The 13,837-nt window shown below is 53.8% G+C and overlaps 1 protein-coding gene across 1 annotated transcript in view; it reads left to right on the top strand.

Annotated features, from left to right (window-relative positions):
- The first annotated feature begins 517 nt into the window (after positions 1-517).
- LOC144803163 (uncharacterized) overlaps positions 518-13,837 on the top strand; it is a 34,069-nt gene continuing 20,749 nt past the window's right edge. The window contains exon 1 of the mRNA XM_078671849.1: positions 518-683. The gene's annotated coding sequence lies outside the window, so the exon portion shown is untranslated. The remainder of the gene's footprint in view (positions 684-13,837) is intronic.

The raw sequence follows: 13,837 nt of genomic DNA, 5'->3' as shown, positions 1-13,837 counted from the left end.
CAGCTGCAAAAGACTCGATCACCAAAGAAGTCAAAACTATTCCGGAGTAAAGTAAAAGTAAAGTCCACAATCACCCGTAAGGGTCTCTAGGCGCTGGGGGGCCGTCGGGAAGATTAAGCGAGCTATTGCCCAGAGTCACATGGTGCTGGGCTAACCTGCCGCCGGAGCCGGGGATCGAACCGTGGTCCCCAGATTCCAGCGTCAGTCGCCCTGGCTGCGGCGCCACACCTCTTCCACGGAGAGATCTGCTTCCTCCAAGAGAGGTCACTTTCTGGGTTAAAGGTCACTTTTTTGGAGAGGGATCATTGATGGGAGTGACTGCATCAACGGAACCGGGTACCAGGACTGAAAGATGCAACGTGGAGCAGGACATTTCTGTCATTTCCTTATTCGCAGTGATTAAGACGTCTCTCGCTTGTAGCGCCTCGTATCTGCTGTGTGGTATTGAAGCGCTCTAGGGTCCGAGCCACTGTCCTGCATCCGGCGCAGGTCCAGGGGAGCAGTGTCTCTCTTCCAAGCCTGTGCGTAGCGCCCCGAGGCTCAGAGAAGAGTCAGAGGCGCTGGATGGAGTGTGATGAACTCTGGGCTCCTCTGACCAGGAAACTGCGTCACCGAGGGTTCCTGTAAGACGTCACTGCAGCACCAAGGAGAGGCCTGTCCAGAGGAGGGGCAGAGGAGGAGAGGCCTGTCCAGGGGAGCAAGAGAGGTGAGGTCTGTCCAGGGGGTGCAGAGGAGGTGAGGCCTGTCCAGGGGAGCAAGAGAGGTGAGGCCTGTCCAGGGGAGCAAGAGAGGTGAGGCCTGTCCAGGGGTGCAAGAGAGGTGAGGCCTGTCCAGGGGTGCAAGAGAGGTGAGGCCTGCCCTGGGGAGCCTAGGAGGAGAGGCCTGTCCAGAGGAGGGGCAGAGGAGGTGAGGCCTGTCCAGAAGAGGTGAGGCCTGTCCAGAGGGTGCAATAGAGGTGAGGCCTGTCCAGGGGGTGCAAGAGAGGTGAGGCCTGTCCAGGGGGTGCAGAGGAGGTGAGGCCTGTCCAGGGGGTGCAAGTGAGGTGAGGCCTGTCCAGTGGGGCAGAGAAGGAGAGGCCTGTCCAGGGGGTGCAAGAGAGGTGAGGCCTGTCCACGGGGTGCAAGGGAGGTGAGGCCTGTCCAGGGGGGCAGAGGAGGAGAGGCCTGTCCAGGGGGTGCAAGAGAGGTGAGGCCTGTCCAAGGGTGCAAGAGAGGTGAGGCCTGTCCAGGGGGTGCAGAGGAGGTGAGGCCTGTCCAGGGGGTGCAAGTGAGGTGAGGCCTGTCCAGTGGGGCAGAGAAGGAGAGGCCTGTCCAGGGGGTGCAAGAGAGGTGAGGCCTGTCCAGGGGGTGCAAGGGAGGTGAGGCCTGTCCAGGGGGGCAGAGGAGGAGAGGCCTGTCCAGGGGGTGCAAGAGAGGTGAGGCCTGTCCAAGGGTGCAAGAGAGGTGAGGCCTGTCCAGGGGGTGCAGAGGAGGTGAGGAGGCCTGTCCAGGTGGGTGCAAGGGGGGGGTGAGGCCTGTCCAGGGGGTGCAGAGGAGGTGAGGCCCGTCCAGGTGGGTGCAAGGGAGGTGAGGTCTGTCCAGTGGGGTGCAAGGGAGGTGAGGCCTGTCCAGGGGCATGCAGAGGACATGAGGTCTGTCCAGGGAGATGCAAGGGAGGTGAGGCCTGTCCAGATGGGTGCAGAGGAGGTGAGGTCGGTCCAGGGGGGTGCAAGGGTGGTGAGGCCTGTCCAGATGGGTGCAGAGGAGGTGAGGCCTGTCCAGGTGGGTGCAAGGGGTGTGAGGCCTGTCCCGGAGATGCAGAGGAGGTGAGGCCTGTCCAGGTGGGTGCAGAGGAGGTGAGGCCTGTCCAGGGGAGTGCAGAGGAGGTGATGCCTGTCCAGGGGGGTGCAGAGGAGGTATGTTTATGTTTATTGGTTTGTATAGCGCTGAATCACCCATGAGGGTATCTCGGCGCTTGGGACTAAACATCATAGCAGTACCAATGAATAATTAAAAAAGATATGTTTTTAACATTTTTCTAAATAGGATCAGATTGGAACAAGCACGTAAATGTAAAGGCAGGTGGTTCCAAAACATAGGGGCCAGATAGGAAAATGATTTGGCTCCACTACGTGCTTTTTTTATCCTAGGAACAGTAATCAGTAGCTCTGACCTAGATCTAAGAGAACGCATAGGAGAATAAGATGTCAATTTACAGGTCAGATACATAGGTCCTATCCCTCTAAGGGCCTTGTGGATGATACATCCTATTTTAAACTGTATTCTTTTTATAATAGGGAGCCAATGTAGCTGATTCAGGAGAGGTGCTGAAGGTGTTCTAGCCGGTGCATCAACTGTAAGGCGAGCAGCGGTGTTTTGTACAACCTGTAATCTCTTAATGGCCGAAGTGTTTGCTGAGAACAAAAGGGCATTACAGTAATCTATCCTGCTGAGTACCAAGGCCTACATCAGGGTTTTCTTAGTAGAGGTGGGCAGAAGGGGAAAAATCCTACGTAGGAGACCCAGAATGTAATAGCACAACCCCGCCGTGGTGTTTGCATGTGTCTCCAAAGTCAGTTTCCGATCAATTCTGACCCCCAGATTTTTAACCGCCTCCTTGGGGATGGGGGCGGTGCCTAATTCATCAGGCCACCAGGTGGGTGTCCAGCATATTTCAGCTCCTTCGAACACCATTATCTCTGACTTCCCTGCATTAAGTTGCAGAAAGTTGGTCTGCACCCAAGCAGCAATGGCTTTCATGCCATCCGAAAATCTAGGTTGGATGTTGGGGTTGTTTTTGTCAAAGGTCAGGAGGAGCTGAGTATCGTCTGCGTACGAGATAGGGGTGAAGCCTAAATCACTCATCAGTCTGGCTAAAGGAGAAACATAAATATTAAAAAGGGTCGGGCTCAGGCAGGAGCCCTGTGGAACCCCTTTGGTGACTTTAGTCGTGGTTGATTTAAATGTGCCCATAGTAACGGGCTGTGTCCTGTTTGTCAGGAAGCTAGTGAGCCATTGTAATGCCAATCCTCTAACACCTATCCTCTCTAGTCTCTCCAATAGGATCTGATGGGAGACCGTATCAAAGCTGCTGAAAGATCAAGCAGCACAAGGAGTGCTGCCTGATCTTTATCCAGAGCCATCCGAATATTGTCCGTGACTTCAATGAGGGCAGATTCAGTACTATGTTTAACTCTGAACCCTGATTGGGAAGCATCAAGCTGTTGTGTAGATTCTAAATATTCTGAAAGGTGTCTATTAATATGTTTCTCAATTAGTTTGGTCTGTAAGGGGAGCAACGAGATGGGACGATAATTGCCAAGGTCTGTGATAGGGGCTTTGAGATTCTTGCGTAAAGGAATGATTTGCACATCTTTCCATGAGGCTGGGAGATAACCATTGATGAGGGATTTGTTAAGAATGGCACAAATAGGAGGAGCAAGCTGTTCAGCAAATTTAGCAACAATTTTGGCAGGTATAATATCCAACGGGGAGCCTGATTTGGTTTTATCTAATAGGGTTTCCACTTCTTTAGGGCAGAGAGGTGGGAAGGAACACAATAAGTGGGAAGTGTCCTGCGACGGGGCTACGTTGAGTATCTCAGGCATGAAAATAGGGTTAGCTGAAGTAATGGTAAGGCCTGTCCAGGGGGGTGCAAAGGAGGTGAGGCCTGTCCAGGTGGGTGCAAGGGTTGTGAGGCCTGTCTCGGGGATGCAGAGGAGGTGAGGCCTGTCCAGGTGAGTGCAGAGGAGGTGAGGCCTGTCCAGGGGCATGCAGAGGAGGTGAGGTCTGTCCAGGGGGGTGCAAGGGCAGTGAGGCCTGTCCAGGGAGTGCAGAGGAGGTGAGGTCTGTCCAGGGGGGTGCAAGGGAGGGGAGGCCTGTCCAGGGGGTGCAGAGGAGGCGAGGCCTGTCCAGGGGGTGCAGAGGAGGTGAGGCCTGTCCAGGGGTGCAGAGGAGGTGAAGCCTGTCCAGGTGGGTGCAGTGGAGGTGAGGCCTGTCCAGGTGGGTGCAGAGGTGGTGAGGCCAGTCCAGGTGGGTGCAGAGGAGGTGCTGCCTGTCCAGGGGGGTGCAGAGGAGGTAAGGCCTGTCCAGGGGCGTGCAAGGGAGGTGAGGCCTGTCCAGATAGGTGCAGAGGAGGTGAGGTCTCTCCAGGTGGGTGCAAGGGAGGTGAGGCCTGTCAAGGGGATGCAGAGGAGATGAGGCCTGTCCAGGGGGGTGCAGAAGAGGTGAAGCCTGTCAAGGTGGGTTCAAGGGAGGTGAGGCCTGTCCAGGCGGATGCAGAGGGGGCAGTGACTGGCTAGGGTGTGGAAGGGAGGTGTGGCTCATCCATGGGGGTGTAACGGAGGTAAGGCCTGTCCATGGAGTGCTGAGGAGGCAGAAAGACTGTCAGGGGTTTTTGACAGGCCTCCCCAGAGCGGTGCTCAAGAGGAGAGGCCTGTCTAGGTGAGTACAGAGGAGTTGAGACCTGTACATGAGGTGCAAAGGAGGTGAGGCCTGTCCCGTGGTGGGGGTGCAGAGGAGGTGAAGCCTTTGCTGGGGGGGAGGGGGGCACAGGAGGTGAGGCCTGTCCAGTGGAACAGAGGAGGTGAGGCCTGTCCTGTGCTCGGGGGTGCAGAAGAGGTGAAGCCTGTCCAGGGGGGTACTTAGGAGGTGAGGCCTGTCCAAGGGGTGCAGAGCAGATGAGGCCTGTCCACGGGGTGCTGAGGAGGTGAGGCCTGTCCTTACCAAAGGGTGTGGAGAGGAGGTGAGGCATTTCTGGGGGTGCAGAGGAGGTGAGGCCTGTCCAGTGGGTGCAGAGCAGCGGAGGCCTGTCCAGAGGGGTGGAGTAGGTGAGGCCTGTCTGGATGGGGTACAAAAGAGGAGAGACCTATCCAGGGGGTGCAGAGGAGATGAGGCCTGTCCAGGGGGGTACAGAGGATAGGAGTCCTCTCCAGAGCGATGCAGAGGAGGTGAAACCTGTCCTGTGTTTATTGGTGCATATGAGGTGAGGCCTGTCCAGGCTGGTACGAGGTGAAGCTTGTCCATGCGGCTGCGGAGGAGGTGTGGCTTCAGGTATGAGACCTGTCCACGGGGTGCAGAGAAGGCATGAGGCCTGTCTAGGGAGTGCAGAGGGGGCATGATACCTCTCCAGTGTGACACAGAGGAGGTATTCCTGTCCAGGGGGAGGTACAAAGGAGTGGATGCCTGTCCAGGGAGTGCAGGGCAGGTAGACCGTGGGGTGCTGAGGAGGTGAGGCCTTGCCCGGGGATGCAGAGGAGGTGAGGCATGTCCTGACCAGAGGGGGTGGAGACGAGGTGTGGCCTGTTCAGAGTAGTGGAGTAGGTGAGGCCTGTCCGAGTGGGGCACGTCCTGTGCAGGGAGTGCAGAGGAGGTAAGGGTTGTTCACGGGGTGCAGAGGAGGTAAGGACTGTCTAGAGGGTGCAGATGAGGGGAGATCTGCCCAGTTGGGGTACAGAGGAGCCGCTGTCCAGGGGGGTTGCAGAGGTGAGGCCTGTCCATGGGGGTGCAGAGGATGTGAGGCCTGTCCGGGGGGGGGGGGGAGAGTTGAGGCCGGTCCATGGTGCTGCAGAGAAGGCGAGTCCAGATGTGGTGAGGCCCGTACAGCAGGTAGAGAGCGACGATATCTGCCCTGTGCTGGGGGTGCAGATGAGATGAGATCTGTCCAGGGATGTGCAGAGAAGGTGTGTCCTGTCCTATGCACTTGAGTTGTGTACTGGTGTGATGCCTGTCCAGGGGGGTGTAGAGGATCCCAGGCCTGTCCAGGTGGTGTAGAGAGGAGGTAAGTCCTGGCAAGGGGAGTGCAGAGGAGGTGAGGCCTGTTCAGGGGGTGCAGTGGAGTTGAGGCCTGTCCAGAGGGATGCCGAGGAGGTGAGTCCTGTTCAGAGGAGGGTGCCGAGGATGTGAGGCCTGTTCAGGGGGGTTCCAGAGGAGGTACGACCTCTCCAGGGGGGGCAGAGGATGTGATGCCTGTCCAGGGGGTGCAGAGGAGGTGAGGTCTGTCCAGGTGGTGTAGAGAGGAGGTGAGTCCTGGCAAGGGGAGTGCAGAGGAGGTGAGGCCTGTCCAGGGGTGCAGAGGAGGTGAGGCCTGTCCAGGGGGTGCAGTGGAGTTGAGGTCTGTCCAGAGGGATGCCGAGGAGGTGAGTACTGTCCAGAGGGATGCCGAGGAGGTGAGGCCTGTTCAGAGGAGGGTGCAGAGGATGTGAGGCCTGTCCAGAGGGGTTGCAGAGGAGGTAAGGCCTGTCCAGGGGGGTGTAGAGGATCCCAGGCCTGTCCAGGTGGTGTAGAGAGGAGGTGAGTCCTGGCAAGGGGAGTGCAGAGGAGGTGAGGCCTGTCCAGGGGTGCAGAGGAGGTGAGGCCTGTCCAGGCGGTGCAGTGGAGTTGAGGCCTGTCCAGAGGGATGCCGAGGAGGTGAGGCCTGTTCAGAGGAGGGTGCAGAGGATGTGAGGCCTGTCCAGGGGGGTGCAGAGTATGTGAGGCCTGTCCAGGGGGGTGCAGAGGAGGTGAGGCCTGTCCAGGGGGGTGCAGGGGAGTTGAGGCCTGTCCAGGGGGGTGCAGAGGAGTGAGGCCTGTCCTCTGTTGGCGGGTGCAGAGGAGGTGAGGCCTGTCCTCTGCTGGGGGTTGCAGAGGAGGCAAGGCCTGTCCAGGGGAGTGCAGAGAATGTGAGGCCTGTCCAGGGGGGGTGCAGGGGAGGTCAGGCCTGTTCAGGGGGATGCAGAGGATGTGAGGCCTGTCCATGGGGGTTGCAGAGGAGGTAAGGCCTGTCCAGGGGGGTGTAGAGGATGTGAGGCCTGTCCAGGGGGTGCAGGGGAGGTGAGGCCTGTCCAGGGGGGTGCAGGGGAGGTGAAGCCTGTCCAGGGGGGTGCAGGGGAGTGAAGCCTGTCCTCTGCTGGCGGATGCAGAGGAGGTGAGGCCTGTCCAGGGGGGTGCAGGGGCGGTCAGGCCTGTTCAGGGGGATGCAGAGGTGATGAGGCCTGTCCACTGCTGGGGGGTGCAGAAGAGGTTAGGCCTGTCCAGGGGGGTTGCAGAGGAGGTGAGGCCTGGCCAGGGGGGTTGCAGAGGAGATGAGGCCTGTCCAGGGGAGTGCAGAGGATGTAAGGCCTGTTCTGGGTTTGCAGAGGTGAGGCCAGTCGTGTTATCTCTTTTAGTGTTTCCTCTGAACGCTGATTCGGGCTCATGCTCAACATCATTCCATTTCTCTAAACCAATATGACATTTTGTCATGTAAGCATTTACTTATCATGCATCTGTTTCATTAGGCATTATAAAAAGAGTAGGCAACTGGTGTTACGTCGTACTCAAAAAACAACCACAGAATACGACTGTGTAAGTGCGATGACATGGAAATTCTAAGCGCTGTACAATTGCAGGAAGTAACTTAATACTGTATGCATAGGGTTTGTTCTCGGAAATAGACGTGCATATTATTAACAAGCATTTGCAATGCAATAGTTCTCGCATTTACGTGAGTTTGAGCTATTGGCATTGTAAATGACAATGCCCTCATTTTTGTTTTTAAAACATAAATAAAAGGCATCGTCATTTACACCTAAGTCATTATCAATTTTGTCCACATCCAAATCCCCCTCCACATCCTGAACTTCAGCTCTTACTTCCGCTGTTGACTCCGTGTCCATGTCCATGGTTGTTGCTCCCTCTTCACCCGCAGTATTAGCCTTACTTAATATCCCCTGCTCTTGTTCTAGCTCGAGACATAATATTGCCGGGGTCAATGGGGTTCCTGGAGTCACTGGATTCACAGGGGTCACTGATGTTGTCAATCCATCTTGCCCTTTCCCCTCCGGCATTATGCTCTCTTCCCTTCTAGCGTCCCCCGTCAGTAATGTCGATTCCTCCCCCGGCTGCTTTGGAGTAACTTGCCCCGCCCCCTGCTCGTTTGATGTTTCTGCTACTTCCAAACCTGCCGGTAACACTGCTACAGCTGGGTCCTCGCCATTAGACTGATTTTGTTGCAACGCTGCAACGGATCGAGGGTTTTGAGTCGGGGGCTGGGGTTGAGCCATGTCCGGTGCACACTCTCTGGGAGCCGCCGAGTTTGCTGGTATCACGCGGGCATTAACAGGTAAGAATGCCTCGTAAACTGTGGGCTGCCTCATAGTTGCCTGCTCAACCGTTTTAGCCCCTGTAGTACATTTTTTGCTAGACGCCGTCTTCTCCTTGCTGTTCTCCTTTTTGTTCTTCTTTTCAGTCGTGCTGATGGTCCCAGTATTCGTAGCAGCATTCTTATCTTGATCGTTAGGACGGAGATTGTCGTGCTCCTCCTGGTTCCGCGTCACTTTCTTTGCCCTTAGGTTAGCTGCCGGAACATCTGAGTTGCTACAAGCAGCCTTCTCCTTTTCTTCCCTTAGATTCCTCAGTAGCTTCGGAGCCATTGTATCCCAGCGATAACACGATGAGAGTGTCCTCCGATAGTAAAGACGACCCCAGCCAGTGAGCTCAACTATCAGCTGTGCTGACCGAGCCAGCGTCCACTCTAGCGCCGCCCTAGCACTCCAGATAAGCGAATTCCTCCCAGGTAAAAATAGCTTGTATTCTGCTGGAGAGCATGAAGCTGTAATCAGGTTTTTAGCGTCCTTCTGTCCAAACCCATACAGCATGTCCTTGTATATTAGGGGAGTTCAGATCCTGAAGTAACGGTCTTCATTTCTATTCCATTTCTCCCAAAGCCAGGAGGGTGAAGGGACACGTCCTCTCCCTACAGCCTGCCAGCGGCCATCTTGCCTCCGACGCCTAATCCCATTCCAATGCCTTGAGTTGTGTAGTGGTGTGATGCCTGTCCAGGGGGGTGTAGAGGATCCCAGGCCTGTCCAGGTGGTGTAGAGAGGAGGTAAGTCCTGGCAAGGGGAGTGCAGAGGAGGTGAGGCCTGTTCAGGGGGTGCAGTGGAGTTGAGGCCTGTCCAGAGGGATGCCGAGGAGGTGAGTCCTGTTCAGAGGAGGGTGCCGAGGATGTGAGGCCTGTTCAGGGGGGTTCCAGAGGAGGTAAGACCTGTCCAGGGGGGGCAGAGGATGTGATGCCTGTCCAGGGGGTGCGGTCTGTCCAGGTGGTGTAGAGAGGAGGTGAGTCCTGGCAAGGGGAGTGCAGAGGAGGTGAGGCCTGTCCAGGGGTGCAGAGGAGGAGAGGCCTGTCCAGGGGGTGCAGTGGAGTTGAGGTCTGTCCAGAGGGATGCCGAGGAGGTGAGTACTGTCCAGAGGGATGCCGAGGAGGTGAGGCCTGTTCAGAGGAGGGTGCAGAGGATGTGAGGCCTGTCCAGAGAGGTTGCAGAGGAGGTAAGGCCTGTCCAGGGGGGTGTAGAGGATCCCAGGCCTGTCCAGGTGGTGTAGAGAGGAGGTGAGTCCTGGCAAGGGGAGTGCAGAGGAGGTGAGGCCTGTCCAGGGGTGCAGAGGAGGTGAGGCCTGTCCAGGCGGTGCAGTGGAGTTGAGGCCTGTCCAGAGGGATGCCGAGGAGGTGAGGCCTGTTCAGAGGAGGGTGCAGAGGATGTGAGGCCTGTCCAGGGGATTGCAGAGTATGTGAGGCCTGTCCAGGGGGGTGCAGAGGAGGTGAGGCCTGTCCAGGGGGGTGCAGGGGAGGTGAGGCCTGTCCAGGGGGGTGCAGAGGAGTGAGGCCTGTCCTCTGTTGGCGGGTGCAGAGGAGGTGAGGCCTGTCCTCTGCTGGGGGTTGCAGAGGAGGCAAGGCCTGTCCAGGGGAGTGCAGAGAATGTGAGGCCTGTCCAGGGGGGTGCAGGGGAGGTCAGGCCTGTTCAGGGGGATGCAGAGGATGTGAGGCCTGTCCATGGGGGTGTAGAGGAGGTAAGGCCTGTCCAGGGGGGTGTAGAGGATGTGAGGCCTGTCCAGGGGGTGCAGGGGAGGTGAGGCCTGTCCAGGGGGGTGCAGGGGAGGTGAGGCCTGTCCAGGGGGGTGCAGGGGAGTGAAGCCTGTCCTCTGCTGGCAGATGCAGAGGAGGTGAGGCCTGTCCAGGGGGGTGCAGGGGCGGTCAGGCCTGTTCAGGGGGATGCAGAGGTGATGAGGCCTGTCCACTGCTGGGGGGTGCAGAAGAGGTTAGGCCTGTCCAGGGGGGTTGCAGAGGAGGTGAGGCCTGGCCAGGGGGGTTGCAGAGCAGGTGAGGCCTGTCCAGGGGAGTGCAGAGGATGTAAGGCCTGTTCTGGGTTTGCAGAGGTGAGGCCTGTCGTGTTATCTCTTTTAGTGTTTCCTCTGAACACTGATTCGGGCTCATGCTCAACATCATTCCATTTCTCTAAACCAATATGACATTTTGTCATGTAAGCATTTACTTATCATGCATCTGTTTCATTAGGCATTATAAAAAGAGTAGGCAACTGGTGTTACGTCGTACTCAAAAAACAACCACAGAATATGACTGTGTAAGTGCGATGACATGGAAATTCTAAGCGCTGCACAATTGCAGGAAGTAACTTAACCACTTGGCTGCTAAGGTACATCCCCCTCTTCCCATTGACTTTCCATTGAAATCAATGGAAACTCCATGACGAGTTACCCTTGTCATTAGCACTGAAGGGGTTAATACTGTATGCATAGGGTTTGTTCTCGGAAATAGACGTGCATATTATTAACAAGCATTTGCAATGCAATAGTTCTCGCATTTACGTGAGTTTGAGCTATTGGCATTGTAAATGACAATGCCCTCATTTTTGTTTTTAAAACATAAATAAAAGGCATCGTCATTTACAATGCCAATAGCTTAAACTCGCGTAAATGCAAGACCTATAGCATTGCAAATTCTTGTTGAAAATTTTTTGGGAGTCACCATAGGGCCCCAGATGGTTCATGACAAAGGAACACACCTTGTTCAATTATGGAGTTTATATTTACAAACCACTATTTTCAATGAAGCAACGAAGATTATAACTCCCAGAATGCACTTAAATGTAAGTATTAGCATGAATATTCCGGGGTGGGGGGGAGAGGGTTGGGTCGCTATACGAAAATATTTGGTATCTACCTGTGCATTGTGGGAGAGAAGTGTTCAGTAACTTCTATTCAATAAACAACATGGGCATACCCGTAGAGAGGTATGATCACTGTTAGTGACCTATACAACTTTACACAGGAGCACTGACAACCAGTGGTTGTTTTAGAAGACCCCTCGCCCACCTTCCTAGTTGGTGGCATACTTCATCATTGGGGTCCCAGCTGGATTGCTGAATGCAGCACAGCTGTGCTACAACGCCTGGTTTACTGCGTAGCAGTTTTTTTTTTAAATGGAGTGAAGTGCTATGTGAGATGTGATTAAATGTTAAAAATGTCTCCAAGAAATGGCCTCGTGGTGGGTTTAATATAAAGGGTCTTAGGACATAGTTAAAAACATGGGCGGGATACACTGGAGGTTGAAAATTGTGCCTCAATATCCCTTCAACGTATCAGTCGACTAGTTTCAGCCTTCTACATTATTTGTGAGGCTTTCTTCAGGACCAAAATATGAAGTGGCTAAAAAGTGGAACAGCCACTAAAAGTGAACATATCAGCACACATCCTAAAGTGCGCTGGGAGTGTGGTAGGTTTGTGTTACCTACGGACCCTTCGAGGTGAGTATCTGTAAGACAGAAAAAGCATACAATATCAAAGGCATTTAAACATGGGAAATATATTCTTTATTTGCATTCCTTGAGAATGTTGTGCTCCTTCAGGCTCATCGATACACTGTGTACCTGTGAACTAGATAAATCATGCATGTGGACAGGTGCTGGCATGCATGATACTTATCTAGTCTTGAACCATGCACGGCTACAATGTGCCAAGTAATCATAAGGTGAGATCTGACTGTTAAACCATATGTGGTCACAATGATGCTGTGCAGCCTGGTCCTTGCCTGGTTCTGCAATGGAGAGTGAAAAGTCCCATAGTCCCTATCATGGTTCTGGGTCTCAAAACCAATATCGCCCTGTTTAGCCTCCTCCGGTTTGTAGCGAAAGGGTGAATGTGGTGTAATTGTGTGTGGGACCTACTAATATGGCCGTTTGTCTCCTTTCGGCCATTTGCTGGAAGGGAGCATGTCGGCTCGCTGCACAGTGAGCAGTCTAGTCTTTGCCTTTTCCTGATGAACGCCAGCACACAGAAGGTCGTGTTGGAATTACAGGTCTTTTGCTATTTAGAACCGGGTTGGTGAACCCGATGTTGCTTCGTCTCCGTTCAGATGCCCGCACCAGGAAGCCTTGTTTCATGTTTTGTGCAGAAAGGTAAAGCTCCCTGTCTTGTGACTTCAGAGCAAACGCTCTGTATTGTCAATGTCAGATGTTCTTGTTAAGCGCACATATCACCGAGAAGGTCTCATGGCACTGGCAACCACAACAGCACTATTGACGGCAGCAAGAACAGTGAAAGCAGGCTTACTAGGGAAAAAGGCAAGATTTTAGTTCTCTACGAAAGCTTCTATGGTCAACTATGGATGATAGGTGTTGCTTATTCCATAACATTGCGGCCTTGTAGGAGAATGATCAGCCAACATTTCGAGAAGTTCGAATGCGAGGCTGAACAAGGTACGATTTGGTACCGGACCTTAAAGATCTTCCAAGCGTGTACCATTGAAGTCTTTTTTGCTAGATATCCAGGGCCGGTGTCATACATTGTCCTGTGTGTAAGACATAGGATTTTGAAATGGCCTCTTTGCCACATCGGAAGCCAATGAAGTGTTTTAAGGGTAGGGGCGGAAGGGGATCTGGAAGGGAGATTGAGAATGAGTCTGGCAGCAGTGTTCTGAAGAATCTGAAGCTTGGAAAGCAGATCCTCATTTAGTGCCACCAGCAAAGCATTCCCATAATCCAGTTAGCTGATAACAAGACCGTGCGCCAGAGGTTTCCTGGCTACAATGGGTAGCTTGCGAAGATTACGCATGATCCCATAGCAGGCATCGAGTACCTAGTTCACGTGGGTTTTCATGGACAATGAACTGTCGATGGTAATTCCAAGGCTGTGTACTGCTAGCTTGGGGGAAGGACATGGGCCCAATTAGATCGGTCACCAATCTTGTGTCCAGAATTCCTCTGCTCTGCCAAACAGGATGATCTCACTCTTGCTACCATTAAGTTGTAATTTATTTCTACCAATCCAATCGTTTACCTGGACCATAAAGTTGTTTTAACGGGATCGTGTGTCGATGTAGTCAGGTCCAAAGGTGACAAGCAGTTTAGTGTCGTCGGCATACAACACGGTTTCAAAACTGTATGATCTGATGATACCAGCTAAACGTGTTAAATAGAGATTAAACAACATGGGGCTAAGAATGGAGCCCTGTGGGACACCTACACTGACTTGTCGACTACACGAGTCTAAGAGAACGGTGGTAGATCGGTCAGCTAAATAGTTCTCAAACCAATCCAGGGCCTTCCCTCTGATTCCCAACTCCCATAGTCGATGTTTCAAGATACTGTGGGAGATGGTATCAAAGGCTGCGGACAAGTCCAAGAGAACCAACACAACTGCTTCTCTTTTATCCAGTGCAAGCCTGATGTTATCAGTGATCTCAACAACCCCAGTTTCCATGCTATGTGCTGCGCTGAAACACGATTGTGAGGGATCCAGGAGTCCATGGTTCTCAAGATGGGCAGTGAGGCGTTTGTTGACTAGATGTTCTAACACCTTCCCAAAGTAAAGTAACAGAGAGATGGGACGATAATTAACTGGTAGATCAGGGTCAGCCAAAGGTTTTTTGAGAATAGTCTTGACTTGGGCATGTTTCCATCTAGGGGGAACTTTGGCTTGAAGATTGCAGTTAGTGTACTTGCAAGTTGGGCATCATTTTTGAACAAGAGCGGGCGGAAGGGGGTCAACCGGGGAACCTGATTTGATCTTAGTTAGGCCTCCCAACACTTCAGTGACGGTTGGGGGTT

This window comes from Lissotriton helveticus, chromosome 1_2, assembly GCF_964261635.1.
Source record: "Lissotriton helveticus chromosome 1_2, aLisHel1.1, whole genome shotgun sequence".
Taxonomy (NCBI): domain Eukaryota; kingdom Metazoa; phylum Chordata; class Amphibia; order Caudata; family Salamandridae; genus Lissotriton; species Lissotriton helveticus.
The sequence above is the reverse complement of the archived record's forward strand: the minus strand, read 5'-3'. Positions and strand labels throughout refer to the sequence as shown.